This window comes from Dromaius novaehollandiae, unplaced genomic scaffold, assembly GCF_036370855.1.
Source record: "Dromaius novaehollandiae isolate bDroNov1 unplaced genomic scaffold, bDroNov1.hap1 HAP1_SCAFFOLD_49, whole genome shotgun sequence".
Classification (NCBI taxonomy): domain Eukaryota; kingdom Metazoa; phylum Chordata; class Aves; order Casuariiformes; family Dromaiidae; genus Dromaius; species Dromaius novaehollandiae.
Window position 1 is genome coordinate 1,108,568 of NW_026991485.1, and position 27,408 is coordinate 1,135,975.

Sequence of the window (27,408 nt, forward strand, 5' to 3'; positions counted from 1 at the left end):
GGCTGCTGTGACCTCACAATCACAGCCAGCAGCCATGAGCCTGCCACTGGCCTAGGAGGCATTCAGGCTTCTGTGACTTCAGAAGCACAGCCAGCAGCCATGACCCTGACACTGGCCTAGGAGGCATTCAGGCTGCTGTGACCTCACAAGCACAGCCAGCAGCCATGAGCATGGCACCATCCACGGAGACACTGAGGCTGCTGTGACCTCACAAGCACAGCCAGCAGCCATGAGCATGGCACTGGCAGAGGAGGCAGTGAGGCTGCTGTGACCTCACAAGCACAGCCAGCAGGGGGCACTGGAGATAATCTATCAGGCACTGAGTCTGCTGCGACCTTACAAGCACAGCCAGCAGCCAAGAGCCTGACACTGGCAGAGGTGGCACTGAGACTGCTGTGACCTCACAAGCACAGCCAGCAGGGGGCACTGGAGATAATCTATCAGGCACTGAGTCTGCTGTGACCTCACAAGCACAGCCAGCAGCCAAGAGCCTGACACTGGCAGAGGTGGCACTGAGACTGCTGTGACCTCACAAGCACAGCCAGTAGGGGGCGAAGGGCACTAACATAGGAGGCACTGAGGCTGCTGTGACCTCACAAGCAGAGCCAGCAGGGGGCACTGGACACTAACCTATGAGGCACTGAGTCTGCTGTGACCTCACAAGCAGAGCCAGCAGGGGACGCTGGACACTAAACAATGAGGCACTGAGGCTGCTGTGAGCTCACAAGCACACCCACCAGCCATGAGCCTGCCCCTGGCCTAGGAGGCATTCAGGCTTCTGGGACCTCAGAAGCACAGCCAGCAGCCATGAGCCTGGTACTGGTCTGGGAGGCACTGGAGGCTGCTGTGACCTCACAAGCACAGCCAGCAGCCATGAGCCTGATACTGGCCTGTGAGGCACTGAGGCTGGTCTGAGCTCACAAGCACAGCCAGCACGGGGGGCTGGACACTAACTTTTGAGGCACTGAGTCTGCTGTGACCTCACAAGCACAGCCAGTAGGGGGCGATGGACACTAATCTAGGAGGCACTGAGGCTGCTGTGACCTCACAAGCACAGCCAGCAGCTATGAGACTGCCGCTGGTTTCAGAGGCACTGAGGCTGCTGTGACATCAGAAGCACAGCCAGCAGCCATGAGCCTGCCGCGGGCCTAGGAGGCACTCAGGCTGTTGTGACTTCACAAGCACAGCCAGCAGCCAGGAGCCTGATATTGGCCTGTGAGGCACTGAGGCTGCTGTGACCTCACAAGCACAGCCAGTAGGGGGCGATGGACACTAACCTAAGAGGTACTGAGGCTGCTGTGACCTCACAAGCACAGCCAGCAGGGGACGCTGGACACTGAACTATGAGGCACTGAGGCTGCTGTGACCTCACAATCACAGCCAGCACCCATGAGCCTGCCACTGGCCAGAGAGGCAGTGAGGCTGCTGTGACCTCACAAGCACAGCCAGCAGCTATGAGCCTGATACTGGCCTAGGAAGCACTGACGCTGCTGTGACCTCACAAGCACAGCCAGCAGCCATGAGCCTGATACTGGCCTGGGAGGCACTGAGGCTGGTGTGAGCTCACAAACACAGCCAGCAGGGGGCACTGGACACTAACCTATGAGGCACTGAGTCTGCTGTGACCTCACAAGCACAGCCAGCAGGGGGCGATGGACACTAAACTGTGAGGTACTGAGGCTGCTGTGACCTCAGAAGCTCAGCCAGCAGCCATGAGCCTGATACTGGCCTAGGAGGCACTGAGGCTGCTGTGACCTCACAAGCACAGGCAGCAGCCATGAGCCTGATACTGGCCTGGGAGGCACTGAGGCTGCTGTGACCTCACAAGCACAGCCAGCAGGGGGCACTGGACACTAACCTATGAGGCACTGAGTCTGCTGTGACCTCACAAGCAGAGCCAGCAGGGGACGCTGGACACTAAACGATGAGGCACTGAGGCTGCTGTGACCTCACAAGCACAACCAGCAGCCATGAGCCTGCCACTGGCCTAGGAAGCATTCAAGTTTCTGTGACCTCAGAAGCACAGCCAGCAGCCATGAGCCTGATACTGGCCTAGGAGGCACTGAGGCTGCTGTGATCTCACAAGCACAGCCAGCAGGGGACGCTGCACACTAGCTTTTGAGGCACTGAGTCTGCTGTGACCTCACAACCAGAGCCAGCAGGGGACGCTGGACACTAAACGATGAGGCACTGAGGCTGCTGTGACCTCACAATCACAGCCAGCAGCCATGAGCCTGCCACTGGCCTAGGAGGCATTCAGGCTTCTGTGACCTCAGAAGCACAGCCAGCAGCCATGAGACTGATACTGGCCTAGGAGGCACTGAGGCTGCTGTGACCTCACAAGCACAGCCAGCAGCCATGAGCCTGCCACGGGCCTAGGAGGCACTGAGGCTGCTGTGACCTCACAAGCACAGCCAGCAGGGGGCACTGGAGAAAATCTATCAGGCACTGAGTCTGCTGTGAGCTCACAAGCACAGCCAGTAGTGGGCGATGGACACTAACCTAGGAGGCACTGAGGCTGCTGTGACCTCACAAGCATAGCCAGCAGCCATGAGACTGCCACTGGCCGAGGAGGCACTGAGGCTTCTGTGACCTCACAAGCACAGCCAGCAGCCATGAGCCTGATACTGGCCTGGGAGGCACTGAGGCTGCTGTGACCTCACAAGCACAGCCAGCAGGGGACGCTGGACACTAAACTATGAGGCACTGAGGCTGCTGTGACGTCACAAGCACAGCCAGTAGGAGGCGATGGACACTAATCTAGGAGGCACTGAGGCTGCTGTGACCTCACAAGCACAGCCAGCAGCTATGAGACTGCCGCTGGCTTCAGAGGCACTGAGGCTGCTGTGACCTCACAAGCACAGCCAGCAGCTATGAGACTGCCGCTGGCTTCAGAGGCACTGAGGCTGCTGTGACCTCACAAGCACAGCCAGCAGCCATGAGCCTGCCGCGGGCCTAGGAGGCACTCAGGCTGTTGTGAGTTCACAAGCACAGCCAGCAGCCAGGAGCCTGATATTGGCCTCTGAGGCACTGAGGCTGCTGTGACCTCACAAGCACAGCCAGTAGGGGGCGCTGGACACTAACCTATGAGGTACTGAGGCTGCTGTGACCTCACAAGCACAGCCAGTAGGGGACGCTGGACACTGAACTATGAGGCACTGAGGCTGCTGTGACCTCACAATCACAGCCAGCACCCATGAGCCTGCCACTGGCCAGAGAGGCAGTGAGGCTGCTGTGACCTCAGAAGCACAGCCAGCAGGGGACGCTGGACACTAAACGATGAGGCACTGAGGCTGCTGTGACCTCACAAGCACAGCCAGTAGCCATGAGCATGGCACTGGCAGAGGAGGCACTGAGGCTGCTGTGACCTCACAAGCACAGCCTACAACCATGAGCCTGATACTGGCCTGGGAGGCACTGAGGCTGATGTGACCTCACAAGCACAGCCAGTAGGGGACGATGGACACTAACCTATGAGGCACTGAGTCTACTGTGACCTCACAAGCAGAGCCAGCAGGGGACGCTTGACACTAAACAATGAGGCACTGAGGCTGCTGTGACCTCACAAGCACAGCCAGCAGCCATGAGCCTGCCACTGGCCTAGCAGGCATTCAGGCTTCTGTGACCTCAGAAGCACAGCCAGCAGCCATGACCCTGCCACTGGCCTAGGAGGCACTGAGGCTGTTGTGACCTCACAAGCACAGCCAGCAGCCATGAGCATGACACTGGCAGAGGAGGCACTGAGGATGCTGTGCCCTCACAAGCACAGCCAGCAGCAATGAGCCTGATACTGGCCTGTGAGGCACTGAGGCTTGTGTGAGCTCACAAGCACAGCCAGCAGGGGGCGGTGGACACTAGCTTTTGAGGCACTGAGGCTGCTGTGACGTCACAAGCATAGCCAGCAGCCATGAGCCTGCCACGGACCTAGGAGGCACTCAGGCTGTTGTGACGTCACAAGCACAGCCAGCAGCCAGGAGCCTGATATTGGCCTGTGAGGCACTGAAGCTGCCTTGACCTCACAAGCACAGCCAGTAGGGGGCGATGGACACTAACCTATGAGGTACTGAGGCTGCTGTGACCTCACAAGCACAGCCAGCAGCCAGGAGCCTGATATTGGCCTGGGAGGCACTGAGGCTGCTGTGACCTCACAAGCACAGCCAGTAGGGGGCACTGGACACTAACCTATGAGGCACTGAGTCTGCTGTGACCTCACAAGCAGAGCCAGCAGGGGACGCTGGACACTAAACGATGAGGCACTGAGGCTGCTGTGACCTCACAAGCACAGCCAGCAGCCATGAGGCTGATACTGGCCTAGGAGGCATTCAGGTTTCTGTGACCTCACAAGCACAGCCAGCAGCCATGACCCTGCCACTGGTCTAGGAGGCATTCAGGCTGCTGTTACCTCACAAGCACAGCCAGCAGCCATGAGCATGGCACCATCCATGGAGACACTGAGGCTGCTGTGACCTCACAAGCACAGCCAGCAGCCATGAGCATGACACTGGCAGAGGAGGCACTGAGGGTGCTGTGACGTCACAAGCACAGCCAGCAGCCATGACCCTGATACTGGCCTGGGAGGCACTGAGGCTGCTGTGACCTCACAAGCACAGCCAGCAGCCATGAGCCTGACACTGGCAGAGGAGGCACTGAGTCTGCTGTGACCTCACAAGCACAGCCAGCAGGGGGCACTGGAGAAAATCTATGAGGCACTGAGTCTGCTGTGACCTCACAAGCACAGGCAGTAGGGGGCGATGGACACTAACCTAGGAGGCACTGAGGCTCCTGTGACCACACAAGCACAGCCAGCATCCATGAGACTGCCACTGGCAGAGGAGGCACTGAGGCTGCTGTGACCTCACAAGCACAGCCAGCAGCCATGAGCCTGCCACTGGCCTCAGAGGCACTGAGGCTGCTGTGACCTCACAAGCACAGCCAGCAGCCATGAGCTTGCCATGGGCCTAGGAGGCACTCAGGCTGTTGTGACCTCACAAGCACAGCCAGCAGCCAGGAGCATGGCACTGGCAGAGGAGGCACTGAGGCTGCTGTGACCTCACAAGCACAGCCAGTAGGGGGCGATGGACACTAACCTATGAGGTACTGAGGCTGCTGTGACCTCACAAGCAGGGCCAGCAGCCATGAGCCTGTCACTGGCCTAGGAGGCACTGAGGCTGCTGTGACGTCAAAAGCACAGCCAGCAGCCATGATACTGATACTGGCCTGGGGGGCACTGAGGCTGGTGTGACCTCACAAGCACAGCCAGTAGGGGGCGATGGACACTAACCTATGAGGCACTGAGTCTACTGTGACCTCACAAGCAGAGCCAGCAGGGGACTCTTGACACTAAACAATGAGGCACTGAGGCTGCTGTGACCTCAGAAGCACAGCCAGCAGCCATGAGCCTGTCACTGGCCTAGCAGGCATTCAGGTTTCTGTGACCTCAGAAGCACAGCCAGCAGCCATGAGCCTGGTACTGGCCTAGGAGGCACTGAGGCTGCTGTGACGTCAAAAGCACAGCCAGCAGCCATGATACTGCCACTGGCCTCAGAGGCACTGAGGCTGCTGTGACCTCACAAGCACAGCCAGCAGCCATGAGTCTGATACTGGCCTAGGAGGCAATCAAGTTTCTGTGACCTCAGAAGCACAGCCAGCAGCCATGAGCCTGTAATTGGCCTAGGAGGCACTGAGGCTGCTGTGATCTCACAAGCACAGCCAGCAGCCATGTGCATGGCAGTGGCAGAGGAGGCACTGAGGCTGCTGTGACCTCACAAGCACAGCCAGCAGCCATGAGCCTGACACTGGCCTGTGAGGCACTGAGTCTGCTGTGACCTCACAAGCACAGCCAGTAGGGGGCGCTGCACACTAGCTTTTTAGGCACTGAGTCTGCTGTGACCTCACAAGCAGAGCCAGCAGGGGATGCTGGACACTAAACTATGAGGCACTCCGGCTGCTGTGACCTCAGAAGCACAGCCAGCAGCCATGAGCCTGATCCTGGCCTGTGAGGCACTGAGGCTGCTGTGACCTCACAAGCACAGCCAGCAGCCATGAGACTGCCACTGGCCTGAGAGGCACTGAGGCTGCTGTGACCTCACAAGCACAGCCAGCAGCCATGAGCATGGCACTATCCACGGAGACACTGAGGCTGCTGTGACCTCACAAGCACAGCCAGCAGGGGGCGCTGGACACCAACTTTTGAGGCACTGAGACTGCTGTGACCTCACAATCACAGCCAGCAGGGGTCGCTGGACACTAAACTATGAAGCACTGAGGCTGATGTGACCTCACAATCACAGCCAGCAGCCATGAGCATGACACTGGCCTAGGAGGCACTGAGGCTGCTGTGACCTCAGAAGCACAGCCAGCAGCCAGGAGCCTGATACTGGCCTAGGAGGCACTGAGGCTGCTGTGACCTCACAAACACAGCCAGCAGCCATGAGACTGCCACTGGCAGAGGAGGCACTGAGGCTGCTGTGACCTCACAAGCACAGCCAGCAGCCATGAGCCTGATACTGGCCTGGGAGGCACTGAGGCTGGTGTGACCTCACAAGCACAGCCAGTAGGGGACGATGGACACTAATCTAGGAGGCACTGAGGCTGCTGTGACCTCACAAGCACAGCCAGCAGCCATGAGACTGCCACTGGCCTGAGAGGCACTGAGGCTGCTGTGACCTCACAAGCACAGCCAGCAGCCATGAGCATGGCACTATCCACGGAGACACTGAGGCTGCTGTGACCTCACAAGCACAGCCAGCAGGGGGCGCTGGACACCAACTTTTGAGGCACTGAGTCTGCTGTGACCTCACAATCACAGCCAGCAGGGGTCGCTGGACACTAAACTATGAAGCACTGAGGCTGATGTGACCTCACAAGCACAGCCAGCAGCCATGAGCCTGATACTGGCCTAGGAGGCACTGAGGCTGCTGTGACCTCAGAAGCACAGCCAGCAGCCATGAGCCTGATACTGGCCTAGGAGGCACTGAGGCTGCTGTGACCTCACAAGCACAGCCAGCAGCCATGAGACTGCCACTGGCAGAGGAGGCACTGAGGCTGCTGTGACCTCACAAGCACAGCCAGCAGCCATGAGCCTGATACTGGCCTGGGAGGCACTGAGGCTGCTGTGACCTCACAAGCACAGCCAGTAGGGGGCGATGGACACTAACCTATGAGGCACTGAGGCTGCTGTGACCTCACAAGCACAGTCAGCAGGGGACGCTGGACACTAAACTGTGGGGCACTGAGGCTGCTGTGACCTCACAAGCACAGCCAGCAGCCATGAGCCTGCCACTGGCCTAGGAGGCATTCAGGCTTCTGTGACCTCAGAAGCACAGCCAGCAGCCATGACCCTGACACTGGTCTTGGAGGCATTCAGGCTGCTGTGACCTCACAAGCACAGCCAGCAGCCATGAGCATGGCACCATCCACGGAGACACTGAGGCTGCTGTGACCTCACAAGCACAGCCAGCAACCATGAGCATGGCACTGGCAGAGGAGGCACTGAGTCTGCTGTGACCTCACAAGCACAGCCAGCAGCCATGAGCCTGATACTGGCCTGGGAGGCACTGAGGCTGGTGTGAGCTCACAAGCACAGCCAGCAGGGGGCACTGGAGATAATCTATCAGGCACTGAGTCTGCTGTGACCTCACAAGCACAGCCAGTAGGGGGCGATGGACACTAACCTAGAAGGCACTAAGGCTGCTGTGACCTCACAAGCATAGCCAGTAGCCATGAGACTGCCACTGGCCGAGGAGGCACTGAGGCTTCTGTGACCTCACAAGCACAGCCAGCAGCCATGAGCCTGATACTTGACTGGGAGGCACTGAGGCTGCTGTGACCTCACAAGCACAGCCAGCAGGGGGCACTGGAGAAAATCTATCAGGCACTGAGTCTGCTGTGACATCACAACCACAGCCAGTAGCGGGGGATGGACACTAACCTAGGAGGCACTGAGGCTGCTGTGACCTGACAAGCACAGCCAGCAGCCATGAGACTGCCACTGGCAGAGGAGGCACTGAGGCTGCTGTGACCTCACAAGCACAGCCAGCAGCCATGAGCCTGATACTGGCCTGTGAGGCAATGAGGCTGCTGTGATGTCACAAGAACAGCCAGCAGCCATGAGCCTGCCACTGGCCTGTGAGGCACTGAGGCTGCTGTGACCTCACAAGCACAGCTAGCAGCCATGAGCCTGATACTGGCCTAGGAGGCACTGAGGCTGCTGTGACCTCACAAGCACAGCCAGCAGCCATGAGCCTGCCACTGGCCTAGGAGGCATTCAGGCTTCTGTGACTTCACAAGCACAGCCAGCAGCCATGACCCTGACACTGGCCTAGGAGGCATTCAGGCTGCTGTGACCTCACAAGCACAGCCAGCAGCCATGAGCATGGCACCATCCACGGAGACACTGAGGCTGCTGTGACCTCACAAGCACAGCCAGCAGCCATGAGCATGGCAGTGGCAGAGGAGGCAGTGAGGCTGCTGTGACCTCACAAGCACAGCCAGCAGGGGGCACTGGAGATAATCTATCAGGCACTGAGTCTGCTGCGACCTCACAAGCACAGCCAGCAGCCATGAGCCTGACACTGGCAGAGGAGGCACTGAGACTGCTGTGACCTCACAAGCACAGCCAGCAGGGGGCACTGGAGATAATCTATCAGGCACTGAGTCTGCTGTGACCTCACAAGCACAGCCAGTAGGGGGCGAAGGGCACTAACATAGGAGGCACTGAGGCTGGTGTGAGCTCACAAGCACAGCCAGCAGGGGGCGATGGACACTAATCTAGGAGGCACTGAGGCTGCTGTGACCTCACAAGCACAGCCAGCAGCTATGAGACTGCCGCTGGCTTCAGAGGCACTGAGGCTGCTGTGACATCAGAAGCACAGCCAGCAGCCATGAGCCTGCCGCGGGCCTAGGAGGCATTCAGGCTGTTGTGACTTCACAAGCACAGCCAGCAGCCAGGAGCCTGATATTGGCCTGTGAGGCACTGAGGCTGCTGTGACCTCACAAGCACAGCCAGTAGGGGGCGCTGGACACTAACCTATGAGGTACTGAGGCTGCTGTGACCTCACAAGCACAGCCAGCAGGGGACGCTGGACACTGAACTATGAGGCACTGAGGCTGCTGTGACCTCACAATCACAGCCAGCACCCATGAGCCTGCCACTGGCCAGAGAGGCAGTGAGGCTGCTGTGACCTCACAAGCACAGCCAGCAGCTATGAGACTGCCGCTGGCTTCAGAGGCACTGAGGCTGCTGTGACATCAGAAGCACAGCCAGCAGCCATGAGCCTGATACTGGCCTAGGAGGCACCGAGGCTGCTGTGACCTCACAAGCACAGCCAGCAGCCATGAGCCTGATACTGGCCTGGGAGGCACTGAGGCTGGTGTGACCTCACAAGCACAGCCAGCAGGGGGCACTGGACACTAACCTATGAGGCACTGAGTCTGCTGTGACCTCACAAGCACAGCCAGCAGGGGGCGATGGACACTAAACTGTGAGGTACTGAGGCTGCTGTGACCTCAGAAGCACAGCCAGCAGCCATGAGCCTGCCACTGGCCTAGGAGGCACTGAGGCTGCTGTGACCTCACAAGCACAGCCAGCAGCCATGAGCCTGATACTGGCCTGGGAGGCACTGAGGCTGCTGTGACCTCACAAGCACAGCCAGCAGGGGGCACTGGACACTAACCTATGAGGCACTGAGTCTGCTGTGACCTCACAAGCAGAGCCAGCAGGGGACGCTGGACACTAAACGATGAGGCACTGAGTCTGCTGTGACCTCACAAGCACAGCCAGTAGGGGGCGATGGACACTAACCTAGAAGGCACTAAGGCTGCTGTGACCTCACAAGCATAGCCAGTAGCCATGAGACTGCCACTGGCCGAGGAGGCACTGAGGCTTCTGTGACCTCACAAGCACAGCCAGCAGCCATGAGCCTGATGCTGGCCTGGGAGGCACTGAGGCTGCTGTGACCTCACAAGCACAGCCAGTAGGGGGCGATGGACACTAACCTATGAGGCACTGAGGCTGCTGTGACCTCACAAGCACAGCCAGCAGGGGAGGCTGGACACTAAACTGTGGGGCACTGAGGCTGCTGTGACCTCACAAGCACAGCCAGCAGCCATGAGCCTGCCACTGGCCTAGGAGGCATTCAGGCTTCTGTGACCTCAGAAGCACAGCCAGCAGCCATGACCCTGACACTGGTCTTGGAGGCATTCAGGCTGCTGTGACCTCACAAGCACAGCCAGCAGCCATGAGCATGGCACCATCCACGGAGACACTGAGGCTGCTGTGACCTCACAAGCACAGCCAGCAACCATGAGCATGGCACTGGCAGAGGAGGCACTGAGGCTGCTGTGACCTCACAAGCACAGCCAGCAGGGGGCACTGGAGAAAATCTATCAGGCACTGAGTCTGCTGTGACATCACAACCACAGCCAGTAGGGGGGGATGGACACTAACCTAGGAGGCACTGAGGCTGCTGTGACCTGACAAGCACAGCCAGCAGCCTTGAGACTGCCACTGGCAGAGGAGGCACTGAGGCTGCTGTGACCTCACAAGCACAGCCAGCAGCCATGATACTGCCGCTGGCCTCAGAGGCACTGAGGCTGCTGTGATGTCACAAGAACAGCCAGCAGCCATGTGCCTGATACTGGCCTGTGAGGCACTGAGGCTGCTGTGACCTCACAAGCACAGCCAGCAGCCATGAGCCTGATACTGGCCTAGGAGGCACTGAGGCTGCTGTGACCTCACAAGCACAGCCAGCAGCCATGAGCCTGCCACTGGCCTAGGAGGCATTCAGGCTGCTGTGACCTCACAAGCACAGCCAGCAGCCATGAGCCTGATACTGGCGTAGGAGGCACTGAGTCTGCTGTGACCTCACAAGCACAGCCAGCAGGGGGCGCTGCACACTGGCTTTTGAGGCACTGAGTCTGCTGTGACCTCACAAGCAGAGCCAGCAGCGGACGCTGGACACTAAACTGTGAGGCACTGAGGCTGCTGTGACCTCACAATCACAGCCAGCAGCCATGAGCCTGAAACTGGCCTAGGAGGCATTCAGGCTTCTGTGACTTCAGAAGCACAGCCAGCAGCCATGACCCTGACACTGGCCTAGGAGGCATTCAGGCTGCTGTGACCTCACAAGCACAGCCAGCAGCCATGAGCATGGCACCATCCACGGAGACACTGAGGCTGCTGTGACCTCACAAGCACAGCCAGCAGCCATGAGCATGGCAGTGGCAGAGGAGGCAGTGAGGCTGCTGTGACCTCACAAGCACAGCCAGCAGGGGGCACTGGAGATAATCTATCAGGCACTGAGTCTGCTGCGACCTCACAAGCACAGCCAGCAGCCATGAGCCTGACACTGGCAGAGGAGGCACTGAGACTGCTGTGACCTCACAAGCACAGCCAGCAGGGGGCACTGGAGATAATCTATCAGGCACTGAGTCTGCTGTGACCTCACAAGCACAGCCAGTAGGGGGCGAAGGGCACTAACATAGGAGGCACTGAGGCTGGTGTGAGCTCACAAGCACAGCCAGGAGGGGGCACTGGACACTAACCTATGAGGCTCTGAGTCTGCTGTGACCTCACAAGCAGAGCCAGCAGGGGACGCTGGACACTAAACGATGAGGCACTGAGGCTGCTGTGACCTCAGAAGCACAGCCAGCAGCCATGAGCCTGCCGCTGGCCTAGGAGGCAATCAAGTTCCTGTGACCTCAGAAGCACAGCCAGCAGCCATGAGCCTGATACTGGCCTAGGAGGCACTGAGGCTGCTGTGATCTCACAAGCACAGCCAGCAGGGGACGCTGCACACTAGCTTTTGAGGCACTGAGGCTGCTGTGAGCTCACAAGCACACCCACCAGCCATGAGCCTGCCACTGGCCTAGGAGGCATTCAGGTTTCTGGGACCTCAGAAGCACAGCCAGCAGCCATGAGCCTGGTACTGGTCTGGGAGGCACTGGAGGCTGCTGTGACCTCACAAGCACAGCCAGCAGCCATGAGCCTGATACTGGCCTGTGAGACACTGAGGCTGGTCTGAGCTCACAAGCACAGCCAGCACGGGGGGCTGGACACTAACTTTTGAGGCACTGAGTCTGCTGTGACCTCACAAGCACAGCCAGTAGGGGGCGATGGACACTAATCTAGGAGGCACTGAGGCTGCTGTGACCTCACAAGCACAGCCAGCAGCTATGAGACTGCCGCTGGCTTCAGAGGCACTGAGGCTGCTGTGACATCAGAAGCACAGCCAGCAGCCATGAGCCTGCCGCGGGCCTAGGAGGCACTCAGGCTGTTGTGACTTCACAAGCACAGCCAGCAGCCAGGAGCCTGATATTGGCCTGTGAGGCACTGAGGCTGCTGTGACCTCACAAGCACAGCCAGTAGGGGGCGATGGACACTAACCTAAGAGGTACTGAGGCTGCTGTGACCTCACAAGCACAGCCAGCAGGGGACGCTGGACACTGAACTATGAGGCACTGAGGCTGCTGTGACCTCACAATCACAGCCAGCACCCATGAGCCTGCCACTGGCCAGAGAGGCAGTGAGGCTGCTGTGACCTCACAAGCACAGCCAGCAGCTATGAGACTGCCGCTGGCTTCAGAGGCACTGAGGCTGCTGTGACATCAGAAGCACAGACAGCAGCCATGAGCCTGATACTGGCCTAGGAGGCACTGAGGCTGCTGTGACCTCACAAGCACAGCCAGCAGCCATGAGCCTGATACTGGCCTGGGAGGCACTGAGGCTGGTGTGAGCTCACAAGCACAGCCAGCAGGGGGCACTGGACACTAACCTATGAGGCACTGAGTCTGCTGTGACCTCACAAGCACAGCCAGCAGGGGGCGATGGACACTAAACTGTGAGGTACTGAGGCTGCTGTGACCTCAGAAGCACAGCCAGCAGCCATGAGCCTGATACTGGCCTAGGAGGCACTGAGGCTGCTGTGACCTCACAAGCACAGCCAGCAGCCATGAGCCTGATACTGGCCTGGGAGGCACTGAGGCTGGTGTGACCTCACAAGCACAGCCAGCAGGGGGCACTGGACACTAACCTATGAGGCACTGAGTCTGCTGTGACCTCACAAGCAGAGCCAGCAGGGGACGCTGGACACTAAACGATGAGGCACTGAGGCTGCTGTGACCTCACAAGCACAGCCAGCAGCCATGAGCCTGCCACTGGCCTAGGAGGCAATCAAGTTTCTGTGACCTCAGAAGCACAGCCAGCAGCCATGAGCCTGATACTGGCCTAGGAGGCACTGAGGCTGCTGTGATCTCACAAGCACAGCCAGCAGGGGACGCTGCACACTAGCTTTTGAGGCACTGAGTCTGCTGTGACCTCACAACCAGAGCCAGCAGGGGACGCTGGACACTAAACGATGAGGCACTGAGGCTGCTGTGACCTCACAAGCACAGCCAGCAGCCATGAGCCTGCCACTGGCCTAGGAGGCATTCAGGCTTCTGTGACCTGACAAGCACAGCCAGCAGCCATGAGCCTGATACTGGCCTAGGAGGCACTGAGGCTGCTCTGACCTCACAAGCACAGCCAGCAGCCATGAGCCTGCCACGGGCCTAGGAGGCACTGAGGCTGCTGTGACCTCACAAGCAGAGCCAGCAGGGGGCACTGGAGAAAATCTATCAGGCACTGAGTCTGCTGTGAGCTCACAAGCACAGCCAGTAGGGGGCGATGGACACTAACCTAGGAGGCACTGAGGCTGCTGTGACCTCACAAGCATAGCCAGCAGCCATGAGACTGCCACTGGCCGAGGAGGCACTGAGGCTTCTGTGACCTCACAAGCACAGCCAGCAGCCATGAGCCTGATACTGGCCTGGGAGGCACTGAGGCTGCTGTGACGTCACAAGCACAGCCAGTAGGGGACGCTGGACACTAATCTATGAGGCACTGAGGCTGCTGTGACGTCACAAGCACAGCCAGTAGGAGGCGATGGACACTAATCTAGGAGGCACTGAGGCTGCTGTGACCTCACAAGCACAGCCAGCAGCTATGAGACTGCCGCTGGCTTCAGAGGCACTGAGGCTGCTGTGACATCAGAAGCACAGCCAGCAGCCATGAGCCTGCCGCGGGCCTAGGAGGCACTCAGGCTGTTGTGAGTTCACAAGCACAGCCAGCAGCCAGGAGCCTGATATTGGCCTGTGAGGCACTGAGTCTGCTGTGACCTCACAAGCAGAGCCAGCAGGGGGCGATGGACACTAACCTAAGAGGTACTGAGGCTGCTGTGACCTCACAAGCACAGCCAGCAGGGGACGCTGGACACTGAACTATGAGGCACTGAGGCTGCTGTGACCTCACAATCACAGCCAGCACCCATGAGCATGGCAGTGGCAGAGGAGGCATTCAGGCTTCTGTGACCTCAGAAGCACAGTCAGCAGCCATGAGCCTGATACTAGCCTAGGAGGCACTGAGGCTGCTGTGACCTCACAAGCACAGCCAGCAGCCATGAGACTGCCACGGGCCTAGGAGGCACTCAGGCTGCTCAGACGTCACAAGCACAGCCAGCAGCCAGGAGCCTGATATTGGCCTGTGAGGCACTGAGGCTGCTGTGACCTCACAAGCAGAGCCAGCACGGGGCGCTGGACACTAAACGATGAGGCACTGAGGCTGCTGTGACCTCACAAGCAGAGCCAGCAGGGGACGCTGGACACTAAACTGTGAGGCACTGAGGCTGCTGTGACCTCACAAGCACAGCCAGCAGGGGACGCTGGACACTAAACTGTGAGGCACTGAGGCTGCTGTGACCTCACAAGCACAGCCAGCAGCCATGAGCCTGCCACTGGCCTAGGAGGCACTGAGGCTTCTGTGACCTCAGAAGCACAGCCAGCAGCCGTGAGCCTGATACTGGCCTTTGAGGCACTGAGGCTGCTGTGACCTCGCATGCACAACCAGCAGCCATGAGCCTGCCACTGGCCTAGGAGGCACTGAGGCTGCTGTGACCTCACAAGCACAGCCAGCAGCCATGAGCCTGCCACTGGCCTGGGAGGCACTGAGGCTGCTGTGACCTCACAAGCACAGCCAGTAGGGGGCGATGGACACTAACCTATGAGGTACTGAGGCTGCTGTGACCTCACAAGCAGGGCCAGCAGCCATGAGCCTGCCACTGGCCTAGGAGGCACTGAGGCTGCTGTGACCTCACAAGCACAGCCAGCAGCCATGAGCCTGATACTGGCCTAGGAGGCACTGAGGCTGCTGTGACCTCACAAGCACAGCCAGCAGCCATGAGCCTGATACTGGCCTGGGAGGCACTGAGGCTGGTGTGACCTCACAAGCACAGCCAGCAGGGGGCACTGGACACTAACCTATGAGGCACTGAGTCTGCTGTGACCTCACAAGCAGAGCCAGCAGGGGACGCTGGACACTAAACGATGAGGCACTGAGGCTGCTGTGACCTCACAATCACAGCCAGCAGCCATGAGCCTGCCACTGGCCTAGGAGGCATTCAGGCTTCTGTGACCTCAGAAGCACAGCCAGCAGCCATGAGCCTGATACTGGCCTAGGAGGCACTGAGGCTGCTGTGACCTCACAAGCACAGCCAGCAGCCATGAGCCTGCCACGGGCCTAGGAGGCACTGAGGTTGCTGTGACCTCACAAGCACAGCCAGCAGGGGGCACTGGAGAATATCTATCAGGCACTGAGTCTGCTGTGAGCTCACAAGCACAGCCAGTAGGGGGCGATGGACACTAACCTAGGAGGCACTGAGGCTGCTGTGACCTCACAAGCATAGCGAGCAGCCATGAGACTGCCACTGGCAGAGGAGGCACTGAGGCTGCTGTGACGTCACAAGCACAGCCAGTAGGGGACGCTGGACACTAATCTATGAGGCACTGAGGCTGCTGTGACCTCACAAGCACAGCCAGCAGGGGACGCTGGACACTAAACTATGAGGCACTGAGGCTGCTGTGACCTCACAAGCACAACCAGCAGCCATGAGACTGATACTGGCCTGTGAGGCACTGAGGCTGCTGTGACCTCACAAGCACAGCCAGCAGCCATGAGACTGCCACTGGCCTGAGAGGCACTCAGGCTGCTGTGACCTCACAAGCACAGCCAGCAGCCATGAGCATGGCACTATCCACGGAGACACTGAGGCTGCTGTGACCTCACAAGCACAGCCAGTAGGGGGCGCTGGACACCAACTTTTGAGGCACTGAGTCTGCTGTGACCTCACAATCACAGCCAGCAGGGGTCGCTGGACACTAAACTATGAAGCACTGAGGCTGATGTGACCTCACAAGCACAGCCAGCAGCCATGAGCCTGCCACTGGCCTAGGAGGCACTGAGGCTGCTGTGACCTCACAAGCACAACCAGCAGCCATGAGACTGATACTGGCCTGTGAGGCACTGAGGCTGCTGTGACGTCACAAGCACAGCCAGCAGCCATGAGACTGCCACTGGCCTGAGAGGCACTGAGGCTGCTGTGACCTCACAAGCACAGCCAGCAGCCATGAGCATGGCACTATCCACGGAGACACTGAGGCTGCTGTGACCTCACAAGCACAGCCAGTAGGGGGCGCTGGACACCAACTTTTGAGGCACTGAGTCTGCTGTGACCTCACAATCACAGCCAGCAGGGGTCGCTGGACACTAAACTATGAAGCACTGAGGCTGATGTGACCTCACAATCACAGCCAGCAGCCATGAGCCTGCCACTGGCCTAGGAGGCACTGAGGCTGCTGTGACCTCAGAAGCACAGCCAGTAGCCATGAGGCTGATACTGGCCTGTGAGGCACTGAGGTTGCTGTGACGTCACAAGCACAGCCAGCAGCCATGAGCATGGCACTGTCAGAGGAGGCACTGAGGCTGCTGTGACCTCACAAGCACAGCCTGCAACCATGAGCCTGATACTGGCCTGGGAGGCACTGAGGCTGGTGTGACCTCACAAGCACAGCCAGTAGGGGACGATGGACACTAACCTATGAGGCACTGAGTCTACTGTGACCTCACAAGCAGAGCCAGCAGGGGACGCTTGACACTAAACAATGAGGCACTGAGGCTGCTGTGACCTCACAAGCACAGCCAGCAGCCATGAGCCTGCCACTGGCCTAGCAGGCATTCAGGTTTCTGTGACCTCAGAAGCACAGCCAGCAGCCATGACCCTGCCACTGGTCTAGGAGGCACTGAGGCTGTTGTGACCTCACAAGCACAGCCAGCAGCCATGAGCATGACACTGGCAGAGGAGGCACTGAGGCTGCTGTGACCTCACAAGCACAGCCAGCAGCAATGAGCCTGATACTGGCCTGTGAGGCACTGAGGCTTGTGTGAGCTCACAAGCACAGCCAGCAGGGGGCGCTGGACACTAGCTTTTGAGGCACTGAGGCTGCTGTGACGTCACAAGCATAGCCAGCAGCCATGAGCCTGCCACGGACCTAGGAGGCACTCAGGCTGTTGTGACGTCACAAGCACAGCCAGCAGCCAGGAGCCTGATATTGGCCTGTGAGGCACTGAAGCTGCTTTGACCTCACAAGCACAGCCAGTAGGGGGCGATGGACACTAACCTAAGAGGTACTGAGGCTGCTGTGACCTCACAAGCACAGCCAGCAGCCAGGAGCCTGATATTGGCCTGGGAGGCACTGAGGCTGCTGTGACCTCACAAGCACAGCCAGTAGGGGGCACTGGACACTAACCTATGAGGCACTGAGTCTGCTGTGACCTCACAAGCAGAGCCAGCAGGGGACGCTGGACACTAAACGATGAGGCACTGAGGCTGCTGTGACCTCACAAGCACAGCCAGAAGCCATGAGCCTGCCACTGGCCTAGGAGGCATTCAGGTTTCTGTGACCTCACAAGCACAGCCAGCAGCCATGACCCTGCCACTGGTCTAGGAGGCATTCAGGCTGCTGTGACCTCACAAGCACAGCCAGCAGCCATGAGCATGGCACCATCCATGGAGACACTGAGGCTGCTGTGACCTCACAAGCACAGCCAGCAGCCATGAGCATGACACTGGCAGAGGAGGCACTGAGGGTGCTGTGACGTCACAAGCACAGCCAGCAGCCATGAGCCTGATACTGGCCTGGGAGGCACTGAGGCTGCTGTGACCTCACAAGCACAGTCAGCAGCCATGAGCATGACACTGGCAGAGGAGGCACTGAGGCTGCTGTGACCTCACAAGCACAGCCAGCAGGGGGCACTGGAGAAAATCTATCAGGCACTGAGTCTGCTGTGACCTCACAAGCACAGCCAGTAGGGGGCGATGGACACTAACCTAGGAGGCACTGAGGCTTCTGTGACCACACAAGCACAGCCAGCATCCATGATATTGCCACTGGCCTCAGAGGCACTGAGGCTGCTGTGACCTCACAAGCACAGCCAGCAGCCATGAGCCTGATACTGGCCTGGGAGGCACTGAGGCTGGTGTGACCTCACAAGCACAGCCAGCAGGGGGCACTGGACACTAACCTATGAGGCACTGAGTCTGCTGTGACCTCACAAGCAGAGCCAGCAGGGGACGCTGGACACTAAACGATGAGGCACTGAGGCTGCTGTGACCTCACAAGCACAGCCAGCAGCCATGAGCCTGCCACTGGCCTAGGAGGCAATCAAGTTTCTGTGACCTCAGAAGCACAGCCAGCAGCCATGAGCCTGATACTGGCCTAGGAGGCACTGAGGCTGCTGTGATCTCACAAGCACAGCCAGCAGGGGACGCTGCACACTAGCTTTTGAGGCACTGAGTCTGCTGTGACCTCACAACCAGAGCCAGCAGGGGACGCTGGACACTAAACGATGAGGCACTGAGGCTGCTGTGACCTCACAAGCACAGCCAGCAGCCATGAGCCTGCCACTGGCCTAGGAGGCATTCAGGCTTCTGTGACCTCAGAAGCACAGCCAGCAGCCATGAGCCTGATACTGGCCTAGGAGGCACTGAGGCTGCTCTGACCTCACAAGCACAGCCAGCAGCCATGAGCCTGCCACGGGCCTAGGAGGCACTGAGGCTGCTGTGACCTCACAAGCAGAGCCAGCAGGGGGCACTGGAGAAAATCTATCAGGCACTGAGTCTGCTGTGAGCTCACAAGCACAGCCAGTAGGGGGCGATGGACACTAACCTAGGAGGCACTGAGGCTGCTGTGACCTCACAAGCATAGCCAGCAGCCATGAGACTGCCACTGGCCGAGGAGGCACTGAGGCTTCTGTGACCTCACAAGCACAGCCAGCAGCCATGAGCCTGATACTGGCCTGGGAGGCACTGAGGCTGCTGTGACGTCACAAGCACAGCCAGTAGGGGACGCTGGACACTAATCTATGAGGCACTGAGGCTGCTGTGACGTCACAAGCACAGCCAGTAGGAGGCGATGGACACTAATCTAGGAGGCACTGAGGCTGCTGTGACCTCACAAGCACAGCCAGCAGCTATGAGACTGCCGCTGGCTTCAGAGGCACTGAGGCTGCTGTGACATCAGAAGCACAGCCAGCAGCCATGAGCCTGCCGCGGGCCTAGGAGGCACTCAGGCTGTTGTGAGTTCACAAGCACAGCCAGCAGCCAGGAGCCTGATATTGGCCTGTGAGGCACTGAGGCTGCTGTGACCTCACAAGCACAGCCAGTAGGGGGCGATGGACACTAACCTAAGAGGTACTGAGGCTGCTGTGACCTCACAAGCACAGCCAGCAGGGGACGCTGGACACTGAACTATGAGGCACTGAGGCTGCTGTGACCTCACAATCACAGCCAGCACCCATGAGCATGGCAGTGGCAGAGGAGGCATTCAGGCTTCTGTGACCTCAGAAGCACAGTCAGCAGCCATGAGCCTGATACTAGCCTAGGAGGCACTGAGGCTGCTGTGACCTCACAAGCACAGCCAGCAGCCATGAGACTGCCACGGGCCTAGGAGGCACTCAGGCTGCTCTGACGTCACAAGCACAGCCAGCAGCCAGGAGCCTGATATTGGCCTGTGAGGCACTGAGGCTGCTGTGACCTCACAAGCAGAGCCAGCACGGGGCGCTGGACACTAAACGATGAGGCACTGAGGCTGCTGTGACCTCACAAGCAGAGCCAGCAGGGGACGCTGGACACTAAACTGTGAGGCACTGAGGCTGCTGTGACCTCACAAGCACAGCCAGCAGGGGACGCTGGACACTAAACTGTGAGGCACTGAGGCTGCTGTGACCTCACAAGCACAGCCAGCAGCCATGAGCCTGCCACTGGCCTAGGAGGCACTGAGGCTTCTGTGACCTCAGAAGCACAGCCAGCAGCCGTGAGCCTGATACTGGCCTTTGAGGCACTGAGGCTGCTGTGACCTCGCATGCACAACCAGCAGCCATGAGCCTGCCACTGGCCTAGGAGGCACTGAGGCTGCTGTGACCTCACAAGCACAGCCAGCAGCCATGAGCCTGCCACTGGCCTGGGAGGCACTGAGGCTGCTGTGACCTCACAAGCACAGCCAGTAGGGGGCGATGGACACTAACCTATGAGGTACTGAGGCTGCTGTGACCTCACAAGCAGGGCCAGCAGCCATGAGCCTGCCACTGGCCTAGGAGGCACTGAGGCTGCTGTGACCTCACAAGCACAGCCAGCAGCCATGAGCCTGATACTGGCCTAGGAGGCACTGAGGCTGCTGTGACCTCACAAGCACAGCCAGCAGCCATGAGCCTGATACTGGCCTGGGAGGCACTGAGGCTGGTGTGACCTCACAAGCACAGCCAGCAGGGGGCACTGGACACTAACCTATGAGGCACTGAGTCTGCTGTGACCTCACAAGCAGAGCCAGCAGGGGACGCTGGACACTAAACGATGAGGCACTGAGGCTGCTGTGACCTCACAATCACAGCCAGCAGCCATGAGCCTGCCACTGGCCTAGGAGGCATTCAGGCTTCTGTGACCTCAGAAGCACAGCCAGCAGCCATGAGCCTGATACTGGCCTAGGAGGCACTGAGGCTGCTGTGACCTCACAAGCACAGCCAGCAGCCATGAGCCTGCCACGGGCCTAGGAGGCACTGAGGTTGCTGTGACCTCACAAGCACAGCCAGCAGGGGGCACTGGAGAATATCTATCAGGCACTGAGTCTGCTGTGAGCTCACAAGCACAGCCAGTAGGGGGCGATGGACACTAACCTAGGAGGCACTGAGGCTGCTGTGACCTCACAAGCATAGCGAGCAGCCATGAGACTGCCACTGGCAGAGGAGGCACTGAGGCTGCTGTGACGTCACAAGCACAGCCAGTAGGGGACGCTGGACACTAATCTATGAGGCACTGAGGCTGCTGTGACCTCACAAGCACAGCCAGCAGGGGACGCTGGACACTAAACTATGAGGCACTGAGGCTGCTGTGACCTCACAAGCACAACCAGCAGCCATGAGACTGATACTGGCCTGTGAGGCACTGAGGCTGCTGTGACCTCACAAGCACAGCCAGCAGCCATGAGACTGCCACTGGCCTGAGAGGCACTCAGGCTGCTGTGACCTCACAAGCACAGCCAGCAGCCATGAGCATGGCACTATCCACGGAGACACTGAGGCTGCTGTGACCTCACAAGCACAGCCAGTAGGGGGCGCTGGACACCAACTTTTGAGGCACTGAGTCTGCTGTGACCTCACAATCACAGCCAGCAGGGGTCGCTGGACACTAAACTATGAAGCACTGAGGCTGATGTGACCTCACAAGCACAGCCAGCAGCCATGAGCCTGCCACTGGCCTAGGAGGCACTGAGGCTGCTGTGACCTCACAAGCACAACCAGCAGCCATGAGACTGATACTGGCCTGTGAGGCACTGAGGCTGCTGTGACGTCACAAGCACAGCCAGCAGCCATGAGACTGCCACTGGCCTGAGAGGCACTGAGGCTGCTGTGACCTCACAAGCACAGCCAGCAGCCATGAGCATGGCACTATCCACGGAGACACTGAGGCTGCTGTGACCTCACAAGCACAGCCAGTAGGGGGCGCTGGACACCAACTTTTGAGGCACTGAGTCTGCTGTGACCTCACAATCACAGCCAGCAGGGGTCGCTGGACACTAAACTATGAAGCACTGAGGCTGATGTGACCTCACAATCACAGCCAGCAGCCATGAGCCTGCCACTGGCCTGGGAGGCACTGAGGCTGCTGTGACCTCAGAAGCACAGCCAGTAGCCATGAGGCTGATACTGGCCTGTGAGGCACTGAGGTTGCTGTGACGTCACAAGCACAGCCAGCAGCCATGAGCATGGCACTGTCAGAGGAGGCACTGAGGCTGCTGTGACCTCACAAGCACAGCCTGCAACCATGAGCCTGATACTGGCCTGGGAGGCACTGAGGCTGGTGTGACCTCACAAGCACAGCCAGTAGGGGACGATGGACACTAACCTATGAGGCACTGAGTCTACTGTGACCTCACAAGCAGAGCCAGCAGGGGACGCTTGACACTAAACAATGAGGCACTGAGGCTGCTGTGACCTCACAAGCACAGCCAGCAGCCATGAGCCTGCCACTGGCCTAGCAGGCATTCAGGTTTCTGTGACCTCAGAAGCACAGCCAGCAGCCATGACCCTGCCACTGGTCTAGGAGGCACTGAGGCTGTTGTGACCTCACAAGCACAGCCAGCAGCCATGAGCATGACACTGGCAGAGGAGGCACTGAGGCTGCTGTGACCTCACAAGCACAGCCAGCAGCAATGAGCCTGATACTGGCCTGTGAGGCACTGAGGCTTGTGTGAGCTCACAAGCACAGCCAGCAGGGGGCGCTGGACACTAGCTTTTGAGGCACTGAGGCTGCTGTGACGTCACAAGCATAGCCAGCAGCCATGAGCCTGCCACGGACCTAGGAGGCACTCAGGCTGTTGTGACGTCACAAGCACAGCCAGCAGCCAGGAGCCTGATATTGGCCTGTGAGGCACTGAAGCTGCTTTGACCTCACAAGCACAGCCAGTAGGGGGCGATGGACACTAACCTAAGAGGTACTGAGGCTGCTGTGACCTCACAAGCACAGCCAGCAGCCAGGAGCCTGATATTGGCCTGGGAGGCACTGAGGCTGCTGTGACCTCACAAGCACAGCCAGTAGGGGGCACTGGACACTAACCTATGAGGCACTGAGTCTGCTGTGACCTCACAAGCAGAGCCAGCAGGGGACGCTGGACACTAAACGATGAGGCACTGAGGCTGCTGTGACCTCACAAGCACAGCCAGAAGCCATGAGCCTGCCACTGGCCTAGGAGGCATTCAGGTTTCTGTGACCTCACAAGCACAGCCAGCAGCCATGACCCTGCCACTGGTCTAGGAGGCATTCAGGCTGCTGTGACCTCACAAGCACAGCCAGCAGCCATGAGCATGGCACCATCCATGGAGACACTGAGGCTGCTGTGACCTCACAAGCACAGCCAGCAGCCATGAGCATGACACTGGCAGAGGAGGCACTGAGGGTGCTGTGACGTCACAAGCACAGCCAGCAGCCATGAGCCTGATACTGGCCTGGGAGGCACTGAGGCTGCTGTGACCTCACAAGCACAGTCAGCAGCCATGAGCATGACACTGGCAGAGGAGGCACTGAGGCTGCTGTGACCTCACAAGCACAGCCAGCAGGGGGCACTGGAGAAAATCTATCAGGCACTGAGTCTGCTGTGACCTCACAAGCACAGCCAGTAGGGGGCGATGGACACTAACCTAGGAGGCACTGAGGCTTCTGTGACCACACAAGCACAGCCAGCATCCATGATATTGCCACTGGCCTCAGAGGCACTGAGGCTGCTGTGACCTCACAAGCACAGCCAGCAGCCATGATACTGCCACAGGCCTAGGAGGCACTCAGGCTGTTGTGACCTCACAAGCACAGCCAGCAGCCAGGAGCCTGTTATTGGCCTAGGAGGCACTGAGGCTGCTGTGATCTCACAAGCACAGCCAGCAGCCATGAGCATGGCAGTGGCAGAGGAGGCACTGAGGCTGCTGTGACGTCACAAGCACAGCCAGCAGCCATGAGCCTGACACTGGCCTGTGAGGCACTGAGTCTGCTGTGACCTCACAAGCACAGCCAGTAGGGGGCGCTGCACACTGGCTTTTGAGGCACTGAGTCTGCTGTGACCTCACAAGCACAGCCAGCAGGGGACGCTGGACACTAAACTATGAGGCACTGAGGCTGCTGTGACCACAGAAGCACAGCCAGCAGCCATGAGCCTGATCCTGCCCTGTGAGGCACTGAGGCTGCTGTGACCTCACAAGCACAGCCAGCAGCCATGAGCATGGCACTATCCACGGAGACACTCAGGCTGCTGTGACCTCACAAGCACAGCCAGCAGGGGGCGCTGGACACCAACTTTTGAGGCACTGAGTCTGCTGTGACCTCACAATCACAGCCAGCAGGGGTCGCTGGACACTAAACTATGAAGCACTGAGGCTGATGTGACCTCACAATCACAGCCAGCAGCCATGAGCCTGCCACTGGCCTAGGAGGCACTGAGTCTGCTGTGACCTCAGAAGGACAGCCAGCAGCCACGAACCTGATACTGGTCTAGGAGGCACTGAGGCTGCTGTGACCTCACAAGCACAGCCAGCAGCCATGAGACTGCCACTGGCAGAGGAGGCACTGAGGCTGCTGTGACCTCACAAGCACAGCCAGCAGCCATGAGCCTGATACTGGCCTGGGAGGCACTGAGGCTGCTGTGACCTCACAAGCACAGCCAGTAGGGGACGATGGACACTAATCTAGGAGGCACTGAGGCTGCTGTGACCTCACAAGCACAGCCAGCAGCCATGAGACTGCCACTGGCCTGAGAGGCACTGAGGCTGCTGTGACCTCACAAGCACAGCCAGCAGCCATGAGCATGGCACTATCCACGGAGACACTGAGGCTGGTGTGACCTCACAAGCACAGCCAGCAGGGGGCGCTGGACACTAAACTATGAAGCACTGAGGCTGATGTGACCTCACAATCACAGCCAGCAGCCATGAGCCTGCCACTGGCCTAGGAGGCATTCAGGCTTCTGTGACCTCAGAAGCACAGCCAGCAGCCATGACCCTGACACTGGTCTTGGAGGCATTCAGGCTGCTGTGACCTCACAAGCACAGCCAGCAGCCATGAGCATGGCACCATCCACGGAGACACTGAGGCTGCTGTGACCTCACAAGCACAGCCAGCAACCAGGAGCATGGCACTGGCAGAGGAGGCACTGAGTCTGCTGTGACCTCACAAGCACAGCCAGCAGCCATGAGCCTGATACTGGCCTGGGAGGCACTGAGGCTTCTGTGAGCTCACAAGCACAGCCAGCAGGGGGCACTGGAGATAATCTATCAGGCACTGAGTCTGCTGTGACCTCACAAGCACAGCCAGTAGGGGGCGATGGACACTAACCTAGAAGGCACTAAGGCTGCTGTGACCTCACAAGCATAGCCAGTAGCCATGAGACTGCCACTGGCCGAGGAGGCACTGAGGCTTCTGTGACCTCACAAGCACAGCCAGCAGCCATGAGCCTGATACTGGCCTGGGAGGCACTGAGGCTGCTGTGACCTCACAAGCACAGCCAGTAGGGGACGCTGGACACTAAACTATGAGGCTCTGAGGCTGCTGTGACCTCACAAGCACAGCCAGCAGGGGACGCTGGACACTAAACTGTGAGGCACTGAGGCTGCTGTGACCTCACAAGCACAGCTAGCAGCCATGAGACTGCCACTGGCCTAGGAGGCACTGAGGCTTCTGTGACCTCACAAGCACAGCCAGCAGCCATGAGCCTGATACTGGCCTGTGAGGCACTGAGGCTGCTGTGACCTCGCAAGCACAACCAGCAGCCATGATACTGCCACTGGTCTCAGAGGCACTGAGGCTGCTGTGACCTCACAAGCACAGCCAGCAGCCATGCACCTGCCACTGGCCTAGGAGGCACTCAGGCTGCTGTGACCTCACAAGCACAGCCAGCAGTCATGAGCATGACACTGGCAGAGCAGGCACTGAGTCTGCTGTGACGTCACAAGCCCAGCCAGCAGCCATGAGCATGCCACTGGCCTGGGAATCACTGAGGCTGCTGTGACCTCACAAGCACAGCCAGTAGGGGGCGATGGACACTAACCTATGAGGCACTGAGGCTTCTGTGACCTCAGAAGCACAGCCAGCAGCCATGAGCCTGCCACTGGCAGAGGAGGCATTCAGGTTTCTGTGACCTCAGAAGCACAGCCAGCAGCCATGAGCATGATATTGGCCTAGGAGGCACTGAGGCTGCTGTGATCTCACAAGCACAGCCAGCAGCCATGAGCATGGCAGTGGCAGAGGAGGCACTGAGGGTGCTGTGACCTCACAAGCACAGCCAGCAGCCATGAGCCTGACACTGGCCTGTGAGGCACTGAGTCTGCTGTGACCTCACAAGCACAGCCAATAGGGGGCGCTGCACACTAGCTTTTGAGGCACTGAGTCTGCTGTGACCTCACATGCAGAGCCAGCAGGGGACGCTGGACACTAAACGATGAGGCACTGAGGCTGCTGTGACCTCACAAGCACAGCCAGCAGCCATGAGCCTGCCACTGGCCTAGGAGGCATTCAGGCTTCTGTGACCTCAGAAGCACAGCCAGCAGCCATGACCCTGACACTGGTCTAGGAGGCATTCAGGCTGCTGTGACCTCACAAGCACAGCCAGCAGCCATGAGCATGGCACCATCCACGGAGACACTGAGGCTGCTGTGATCTCACAAGCACAGCCAGCAACCATGACCATGGCACTGGCAGAGGAGGCACTGAGTCTGCTGTGACCTCACAAGCACAGCCAGCAGCCATGAGCCTGATACTGGCCTGGGAGGCACTGAGGCTGGTGTGAGCTCACAAGCACAGCCAGCAGGGGGCGATGGACACTAACCTATGAGGCACTGAGGCTGCTGTGACCTCACAAGCACAGCCAGCAAGGGACGCTGGACACTAACCTAGGAGGCACTGAGGCTGCTGTGACCTCACAAGCATAGCCAGCAACCATGAGACTGCCACTGGCAGATGAGGCACTGAGGCTTCTGTGACCTCACAAGCACAGCCAGCAGCCATGAGCCTGATACTGGCCTGTGAGTCAATGAGGCTGCTGTGACCTCACAAGCACAGCCAGTAGGGGGCGATGGACACTAACCTATGAGGCACTGAGGCTGCTGTGACCTCACAAGCAGAGCCAGCAGGGGACGCTGGACACTAAGCTATGGGGCACTGAGGCTGCTGTGACCTCACAAGCACAGCCAGCAGCCATGAGACTGCCACTGGCCTGGGAGGCACTGAGGCTGCTGTGACCTCACAAGCACAGCCAGCAGCCATGAGCATGGTACTATCCACGGAGACACTGAGGCTGCTGTGACCTCACAAGCAGAGCCAGCACGGGGCATTGGACACCAATTATTGAGGCACTGAGTCTGCTGTGACCTCACAATCACAGCCAGCAGCCATGAGACTGCCACTGGCCTAGGAGGCATTCCGGCGTCTGTGACCTCAGAAGCACAGCCAGCAGCCATGAGCCTGATACTGGCCTAGGAGGCACTGAGGCTGCTCTGACCTCAGAAGC